The sequence below is a fragment of the Hypanus sabinus genome, chromosome 17, assembly GCF_030144855.1.
Source record: "Hypanus sabinus isolate sHypSab1 chromosome 17, sHypSab1.hap1, whole genome shotgun sequence".
Taxonomy (NCBI): Eukaryota; Metazoa; Chordata; class Chondrichthyes; order Myliobatiformes; family Dasyatidae; genus Hypanus; species Hypanus sabinus.
Window position 1 is genome coordinate 772,347 of NC_082722.1, and position 10,485 is coordinate 782,831.

Sequence of the window (10,485 nt, forward strand, 5' to 3'; positions counted from 1 at the left end):
TTTTGCTGGGACCAGCCCAGAGCCTAGGGAATTTTGGTAAATTATCACCAAAGCCTCAACTACAGCCTCTGCCATTTCTTTCAGTGCCCTGGGATTCATTCCATCAGGACCAGGGGACTTGTCTATGTTCAGGCCCACAAGTTTGTTCAGCACGACCTCTTTAGTGTAAGTATTGTATCAATCTCCTCACCACCCATTGCATCCATATCATCTCTCTTTGGTATGTTAGAGGTGTCCGCCACTGTGAAGACGGACATAAAATATTCATTCAAAGCCTGTGCTATTTCTTCATTACCCAATATCAATTCGCTCTTCTCGTCCTCCAAAGGACCTACATTTCCTTTAGCTACTGTTTTCCGATTTATATAATTATAAAAAATTTTACTTTCAGTTTTTATATTCTATGCTAGTTTAATTTCATCATCTATTTTCTCTTTTCTTTATAGCTCGCATAGTAGTTCTTTGTTCTTTTATAAAGTTTTCCCAAGCTTCCTGTTTCCTACCACTCTTGATGACTTTGTAGTCTCGAGCTTTTAGTTTGATACCATCCTTTATATCCTTTTTTATCCATAGCTGGCTCTCCCCACTTTTACTGTCCTTGCTTTTGACTGGAATATACTTTTGTCGAGCACTGTGAAAAATCTCTTTGAAAGTCTTCCACTGTTGTTCAATCATCCCACTGTTTGTCGTGATTGGACTGTATTTTTCATAATGCTTCCAAACCATGTGCTTATCCGAAGTCTTTAACAGTCGTGCAGACATCAATGCCACCTTTGGCAGCTGATGGTGGAGTTACAACTCAGATCCTTTTTAAATATACTCTCACACCTTAAATGTATGCCCTCTCCAATTTTTTATATTGATATTTTTATTGAAGCAAAAAAAACATATTTTTATAAACAGACATAAGAAAAACACACTAACAAAAAACAGACAAAATACTCCCTCCCACACCCCCCCTCACCCACAACCCTGGTATGGTAAAAATTTCTTCCTCATTCTCAATTGAAAAATAGCAAAAATAAAATTCAATCAAGGTATGAGGTCCTAATGTATATTAACAAAGTGTATATTACTACACTAAGCAGATAGTAGGAGCATGGGAAGACAGGTATCCATAGTAATTCAGTAGCCGAGGAGGTGTAACGATGGCAATAAGGCCAACAAGGAGCCCATGTTTTTTCATATGTTGCTGGTTTCTTCCTCACACTATACAAGATCTTTTCAGGTTTACTACAGGATGTTAACTCGTTTAACCACTGCCTGTGTGAGGGAGGAAATTCAGATTTCCAATTTTGTAGGATACACTTTTTCCCGGCTGTATCCGCAAGCAATATAAAGTATTTTTTTATTGTAATTCACATTAAGACCTTGTAGATCTCCCAAAATCCAGACCCTAGGATCAAATGAACTTGCATCTTTTATAATATCTGAGATTATTCTAACAATGTATTTCCAAAAGTCTTCCAGATAAGAGCAATTCCAAAGCATATGAAGTAAGTCTCTGTCACAAAATTTACATCTCTGACAATTAGGAGAAGCGTAATGGCATATTTTGTGCAGTCTATATGGGGTGTAGTAGGTCCTGTTAGAAATATTAAACTGTATTTGTCTATGTTTAGTTGAAATTAATACAGTTTGAGACACATGAAGGATGTTATACCAATCAGCACCATTGTAATTGCATTCAAGATCTGATTTCCACTTTTTTTTAATATCACTCTTAGTATAGATTGGCAAGTTACTGTTTAAAATAATATAAATAGATGACATAAGACCCTTTGTAGTGTACAGGGCTTCACTAAACAAGTGCTTTTCAAACGGGGATTCTATTGGAATTTGTGGATAGCCTGTACAACTGTTACGGACCCAGTGTCTAATCTGAAAATATTTAAGTAAATTATGATTTGGTAGATTAAATTTACCAGACAATTGTTGAAATTTGGCAAAGTTACCTTGGCTATTGAAATCTTCAACTGTTTTTCTACCACTATTAACCCAATTTTTTAGAATTCTATCAGCAATCAGGTGGGGGATTTTGGGGTTATTCCACAGAGGAGTTTTCCAAAATAATGAGGTATTTATACCAGTAACTGCATGAGCTTCTTGCCATACTGCAAAAGAATTTAAAATTATAGATTTCTTAGTAATATTTATAAGTGCTTTCTTAGATGTTAAAAAAGGAAGAACTTTTAAGGGAACATTTTTTAACTGATGTTGTTCAATAGGAAGCCATCTAGTCTCATTGTTCTCAGAGTGCAACCAACACCATATTGGACGGAATTGAGCTGCAAGATAATAACATTTAAAATTAGGAAGACTTAATCCTCCCTTGGCATAAGGGGCCTGAAGGGTTGAGAGTTTGACTCTAGGGATTTTACCTTTCCATAAAAAGCTGGACATTGATTTGTTTAAATCATTAAATAGACTTTTGGGAATTTTAATTGGAACACATTGGAATAAATATAGAAATTTGGGGAGTATATTCATTTTAATTAAGTTCACTCTTCCAATTAAAGTTAATGGCAGTTCTCTCCATTTCTGTAGATCTAATTTAACCTGATTCAATAATTTGATGTAATCATCTTTAAGGATTTCATCTGCAGATCTTCTCATTTCTATGCCTAAATATTTAAATCCATTCGCGCACCATTGTGAGGGTTTGACTAGGTCCTTAAAGTTATTATCCTGTATATTAAAAGATATGACTTCACTTTTTGTAAGGTTTAATTTATATCCAGAAGCAGCACTGTATTGTTGGAAACATTGTAGAAGGGAGGGTAATGACGTTTCTGGATAAGACAAGAAAAATAAGAGGTCATCAGCGTAAAGGGCTAGTTTGTGTCCATTTGAGCCAAATTTAATTCCGGTAATGGTGGGATTAGAACGAATGGCAATAGCCAGCGGCTCAATAGCTATTAAGTACAGCAGCAGAGCACTTGGACAACCTTGGTGGACTCCTCTGGATAGCGAGAAGGTACCCAGCAAGACTCCATTAGTTAGAATTTGAACTTTAGGACCAGCAAAAAATGTTTCAATGTATTGAATAAATCTCTCTCCAAAATTCATTGCTTTAAAAGTTTGCAAAAGGAAGGTAGGTTCTATCCTGTCCAACATCTTCTCTGCATCCATCGACATTATCAACATGGGATCATTTTGCATCTGAGCCTCTTCCATTATGTGAAAAAGTCTCCATACATTGTCAGATCCACATCAATTTCTGACAAAACCTGTCTGATCAGCATTAATCATTTTAGGGATAATGTCATCTAATCTTAATGCAATTAATTTTGATAAAATCTTGTAATCTGAATTCAAAAGACTAAGGGGCCGATAAGAAGTACATTTTTGATGGTCCTTCTCCAGTTTTGGCAGTAATGTTATTGTAGCCATTTCTAGGCAGAAAACTGGGAGAACTAGGCAGAGTTTTATTAATCAGTGACTCCTTAAACATATTTGTTAAAGGGATTAAAAGCTTATCTGAAAAGGCTTTAAAGTATTCAATTGGAAAGCCATCTGGCCCCAGAGCTTTACTGTTCTGTCGAGACTTCATAGCGCCAAGAACTTCTTCTTCAGCTTTACCAGAGTCAAGACTATCTTCATCCTGAGGATCTAACTTGGGCAGATTTAATAAGTTCAAGAAAGTTCATGTGTTGCTTTGGTATTTTCTATATCATGATCTGTCTTATATAGTGTTTCATAAAACTTTCTGAATTCTTGATTTATGTCCTGTGGGTTAATGAGGGATCTGTCATCACCCATAACAACAGATTGAATAAATCTATTGGTCTCTTCCTTTTTTATTTGCCAGGCAAGTAACTTAACAGTTTTGTTTCTGAATTCGTAATAATGATAGTTAGTTCTGGCCATATCTGCCTCAGCTTTTCTTGTACATAAATTATTGTATTGAATCCATTTTAAAGTCAGTGTTTTAAGTATTTCTTCACTTTTGGTAAAAGCATGTTTATGTTCAAGATTTCTAATCTCTTCCTCTAGAGATATAAGAATTTTCCTTTTTTCCCTTATGTGTGCTATATGAAAGGACTTGTCCTCTGGTATATGCTTTTAAAGCCTCCCATATGTTAGTGTAGGAAGAAGGATTTGAATTATTTTCCATAAATAAAATCAATGTGGCTGTTCATAAATCGGAGAAATTCAGGATCACTAAGCATATACCTGTATGTCTTAAATCTCCAACTATAAGATGAAGACTGTGTAATATCCATCCTCCAAATCATCTTTATTGGATTATAGTCAGAGAGTATAGCTGTGACGGGGACATGGCAGGAAAACAAACCCAAGTGCAGGACTCTGATGCAGAGGCAGGATCAGGAGGCAGAATCTCCGTAGCGAGTGTAGAATTGGGACCAGGCTGAGTCAGGACCTGGGAGATTTGGTTTACGAAGAGATATGGGGTTGAAGACTTAGAGATCTCCCTCTCCCTCTCCCTCTCCCTCTCCCTCTCCCTCTCCCTCTCCCTCTCCCTCTCCCTCTCCCTCTCCCTCTCCCTCTCCCTCTCCCTCTCCCTCCAATCTGGCAAGGGCTGACCAGAGCTGTTGGAGTCTTATCCTCTGGTGGCTAATGGAAACCAGGTGCTGGTGATTGAGAGGAATTGGGAAAGATTGGGAATCAGGTGTGGGGATTAGGGACCAATTAGGGAGGAAAGGGAAAAGGTGAGAAATGCCAGCCAGGACCATGACAATAGTTGGTAGGTAGGAGCATTCAAAAACCCTGGATACCATACTTTGGGACATTAAAAACATATCAATTCTAGAATAGGAGCTGTGGACATTTGAAAAGAAGGAAAAGTCTTTTACATTTGGATTAAGTTGACTCCAAATATCACAAAACCCCAGATCCCTCATGCCCTGATCCAGGACAGAGGCTGCCCTTGAACGATTAAAAGATCTTAGTGTGGATCGATCCATTGCTGGGTCTAAGACCAAATTGAAGTCACCACCAACCAGACAGTGGTCCAAAGCCAATGTAAATTTTAATACAAAATCATTAAAAAAACAGGATTGTCATAGTTGGGGCCATATACATTAATCACTGTGACCCTTTTCATATTTAGCTCACAATTAACTAAAAGAAGTCTACCATTCTTGTCTTTTTCTGTTAATATTAATTTAAACCTCATGTTTTTATTGACTCCCCTTGCTTTTGTGGGAAATGAAGAATAGTAAACATATCCAACTCAATCCCTTTTTAACTTTATATATTCTCTTGTATAAATGCCATATCAGTGGAATGTCTCTTTAAATATGTAAGAATTTTTTTCCTCTTAATTGGAGAATTAATCCCCCATACATTCAAGGATATTATTTTAAGTTAACTAGACATACCTTAAAGAAAAAAATAATAGATACCTCAGAGCATAAAGATAGTGTGAGAACTGTAAGAATGAGAGTAATTAAGAAACAGAACCATACCATATCCTCGTATGAGACCCACCCGTTGACACCCCCTAGATTAAACATCCCCAGGGGGTAGGCTACTCTCTTTAAGTACGCAAGGGTTCTCAACAGTTACAGAAAAATATAGTGAGCATACATTAATTAAGAATTCCAGGTTCTACAACCTTTAAACGAGTATAATCGAGGCCTGGGAGCATGCACATAAAACCTGGCAAAGCAACTTGAACAGTATTCAGACTACAGCATATAAAACTGTTTAGTAAAAGGAACACCACAAATCAAAAACATCTCAAGGCACAAGTGTGAGACGAAATGTCATCAAAAATTAAGGAGACGCACTTTCCACGATAGCCAGGTGGGAAAGTATCCATAGTGTGAAACTTACTCGTGTCCTCATATCAGTCACAGCAGTACATCCAATAATCACTTTAAGTAAAAGTCACTCAATGTATAGAGTGCTTAAGCTCACAATAACCCGTCCACTGTGCACAGAGCAAAAGGACTATCAGTCATTATTGTCGATAACTTTCAAAAACTCCATTACTGCATCAGGAGTAACAAACTGCTTGGTGACTCCCTTATGGATAATCCGAGGTTTAGCTGGATAGTGCAGGGAATAATCAGTGCCCCTTTCCCGTAGGGTCCTCTTAACCTCTTTGAAGGAGTCCTTAAGGCGTTGCAATCTCGGACTACAGTCATGAAATATGTCATTCCTGTTATTTTCGTAGTGAACCGCTCCTTTTTGCCTGGCCAGACGCATAATCTTCTCCTTGTTCTTAAAATTGAGGAGCTTTGCGATTATAGGTCTCGGTCTCTGTGAGTCATCAGCGCCGCTGGGGAGTTTTCCCAGGCAGTGGGCTCTCTCGCAGGTGATGGGGGTAGGAAAGTTTTCAACGCCAAAAATTTCTGATAGGATTCAATCCAAAAATCCAGCTGCGTTGCTATCTTCAGCTTTCTCAGGGAGAATCAGCATCCGAATATTGTTCCGCCTACTCCTGTTTTCCGGGTCGTCCACCTTGTCTTTCAACAATTGCACCTCTTTCTCCAATTTCTCGATGTGCATGGTGACTTCAATTATCTTGTCTTCTCGGCAGATACACGCCCCTCCATTTCCTTAACTTGGTCAGCCAGTGTTGATAACGCAGATTCTATCTTAATTAGCGAGGATTGGATGTTAATCTTTTAGAGTCGATTTGTGTTGATAATTCTGCCTTGCTTTCCCGAATGACCGTCATGACTGTCACGAGGGAAAGATTCCCCCCTTTTCCAGAGTCGGCCACCATCTTAATAAAATACGAGGGTCTGATTGTTCCTTCAGTTGACGATAGAATATCCTTCTTACTTCCACTGCTTTGCCTTCATGAACTTTCCTGGAAGCATACACAGAAAACGCTATCAGATCGGCTAAGCATGACCTACCACACACAAAGGTATGATGACTATTTCTAATCAGTCCATGTCCATCCATATATTCATATATCCAGTCCCTTAGACTACCTTCCAGTAACTTTCCCACTACTGATGTTAGGCTCACTAGCCTATAATTACAATGTTTAATTTTGGAGCCTTTCTTAAACAACAGAACAACATTAGCTATCCTCTAATCCAAGAGTATCTCACCTGTCACTAATACCTCCTTCTGCACCTCCCTCTCACAGGGTCCAAGGGAACAATTTGTCAAGTCCTGGGGATTCATCCACTCTAATTTACCTCAAGATAGCTAACATCTTCTCCTGTGTATTCTGTATGGGATCTGTGAGCTTGTTGCTATTTTCCCTCACTTCTACAAACTCTGCATCAGTCTCCTGAGTAAAAACAGATGGAAAACATACATTTAAGATCTCCACGCATACAGTAGATTGTCATTCTGATCTTGCAGAAACCAGTTATGTCCCTTGAAATCCTTTTGCTCTTAGCTATGAGTTAATGAGTTATTAACTTCAACTTTTGGCATAATTAAGAGGTCATGGCTTTACGGTAAGGGGAGGGAAGTTCAAGGAGGATATTAGAGGAAGGTTTTTCACTCAGAGAGTGGTAGATGCATGGAATACACTGCCTGAGTCAGTGGTGGAGGCAGATACACTAGTGAAGTTTAAGAGACTACTAGACAGGTATATGGAGGAATTTAAGGTGGGGGTTTATATGGGAGGCAGGGTTTGAGGGTCGGCACAACATTGTGGGATGAAGGGCCTGTGATGTGCTGTACTGTTCTATAAGCATTCAAAGAGTTGACCTGCATGTGCCTGTAATGAGAGCTGTATAACTCATCTCCTTCTACCTTAGGCCACAAACTTATCAATCACTCATGCTTTGGACACTTTCTGGAGGTCCAAGATCCGTATCCTCCACAACTGCTGGACTAAGTGTGTAAATGTAGGAGGGGACTATGTTGAAAAATAAATGTGCTAGGTTTTCCAAATCTGACTCCTTCTACCTTAAGCTACAAACTTATTAATCACCCCTCATATTTTGATCAAACTAAAAGGTAAGTGTCCAGTAGAGTATAAACTGTAACAGAACACTTTTCAGACAGAGAAACGGACACAAGGATTCCAATCCAAGAGCATTAGCTTGGTCTCCACATCAATGCTTCCTTACACCTTCTCTCCCGCAAATGGAAAATTTTCACAAATTGTTGGATATACAAAGGCAGCAATCTTCCAGCTGGTAGTTAACCTTGATAATCGATTTTTCTAGTGAGGAGCTCTGTTGTGATGTACAAGGACTTCCACATTGATCTCTTCCCTTGAATTTATACTAATCATCCCACTGCATTTCTGCTGGACTCATCAATCTTGGAATGATTATATCTGCAGAAGCTTGTTTAGTTCTTCAAAGTCTAGAAGAACTTCATAACCTGCCTCAAGGATAATCGTCCAGTAGCATTTACATCCACTGTCATGAAGTCCTGTTAGGAACTGGTGATGGAACATATCAACTCCTGCCTGAGAAGCAACTGTATCCACTCTAATTTGCCTGACATCACAGCAGGTCAACTGCAGATGCCATTTCATTGGCTCTTCGCTCAGCCCTGGAATATCTGGACAGTGAAGATGCACACGTCAGGCTGCTTTCCATTGGCTACAGCTTGGCATTTGATACTATCATCCTCTCAAGATCAGTCATTAAGAATCAAGACCTCAATATATCCTTGTGTGACATCCTTAATTTCCTTGATTGCAGTCAGTTTGAACATAGATCATAGAACAGTACAACACATTACAGGCCCTTCGGCCCACAATATTGTGCCGACCCTCAAACCCTCCCTCCCATATAACCCCCCCCCCACCTTAAATTCCTCCATATACCTGTCTGGTAGTCTCTTAAACTTCACTAGTGTATCTGCCTCCACCACTGACTCCGGCAGTGCATTCCACACACCAACCACTCTCTGAGTGAAAATCTTCCTCTAATATCCCCCTTGAACTTCCCTCCCCTCGCCTTAAATCTATGTCCTCTTGTACTGAGCAGAGTTGCCCTGGGGAAGAGGCACTGGCTGTCCACTCTGTCTGCTCTTAATATCTTGTTCACCTCTGTCATGTCTCCTCTCATCCTCCTTCTCTCCAAAGAGTAAAGCCCTAGCTCCCTTAATCTCTGATCATAATCCATACTGGCAGCATCCTGGTAAATCTCCTCTGCACCATTTCCAACACTTCAACGTCCTTCCTATAGTGAGGCGACCAGAACTGGACACAGTACTCCAAGTGTGGCCTAACCAGAGTTTTATAGAGCTGCATCATTACATCGCGTCTCTTAAACTCTATCCCTTGATTTATGAAAGCTAACACCCCATAAGCTTTCTTAACTACCCAATCTACCTGTGAGGCAACTTTCAGGGATCTGTGGACAAGTACCCCCAGATCCTTCTGCTCCTCCACACTACCAAGTATCCTGCCAACTTCTCCTCCACAATCTCTGTCAACACTGGTGCACCGAATGGCTGTTTGCTTTGCCCCTGCTTTACTTGCTTCATCCTTATGACTATGAGTCTAAGCACGTCTCTAATGGCATATGTAAGTTTGCTGATGGCATCACAGTTGTTGGCTGAATCAAAGGTGGTAAACCTGAGAATGGAATTACTGTTGATCTTGCTATGTTTTCAAAAGGCAGTTGATCTAAGGAGTAGCAAATGAGGGAGATAACTCAGTGGTAAAGAGCACAAGGCAGCTGGCAGAGCTACAAGATGAAAAGCAGTTGCTGAAAACTCCTACCAGTTCAACTAAACAACATCTGCTGCCTGCTGGTCAGAACTGGCTTTTCTGGTTGGCTGCCAGTGACGAGTGGTGTTTCACAGGAGTCGGTGTTGGGACCACTTCTATTTATGCTGAATTTCAATGATTTAGATGGAGTAGATGGCTTTGGTGCCTAGTTTGCAGATGATATGAGAATTGGTGGAGGGGCAGGTACTATTGAGGAAACAAATAGGCTGCAGAAGGCCTTGGATTAGGAGAATGGCTAAGAAAGTGACAAATGAAATCCATAATGTACTGGTTAGGCACAGGAGTACATTCAGCCAGAGACTCATTCCACCGAGATGCAACACTGAGCGTCATAGGAAGTCATTCCTGCCTGTGGCCATCAAACTTAACAACTCCTCCCTCGGAGTGTCAGACACCTTGAGCCAATAGGCTGGTCCTGGACTAATTTCCACTTGGCATTATTTACTTATTATTATTTAAGTATTTATGGTTTTATATTGCTATATTTCTACACTATTCTTGGTTGGTGCGACTGTAACAAAACCCAATTTCCCTCGGGATCAATAAAGTATGTCTGTCTGCCTGTCAATGTTGGAAAATGCATGGCCATGTACTTTGGAAGTAGATATTAAACCACAGAACCGTAGAACCATAGAACACTACAGCACAGTACAGGCCCTTCAGCCCTCCATGTTGTGTGGACCCATATAATCCTTAAAAAGAAGTACTAAACCCACACTACCCCTTAACCCTCTATTTTTCTTTCATCCATGTGCCTGTCCAAGAGGCTCTTAAATACCCCTAATGTTTTAGCTGCCACCACCATCCCTGGCAAGTCATTCCAGGCACTCACAACCCTCTGTGTAAAA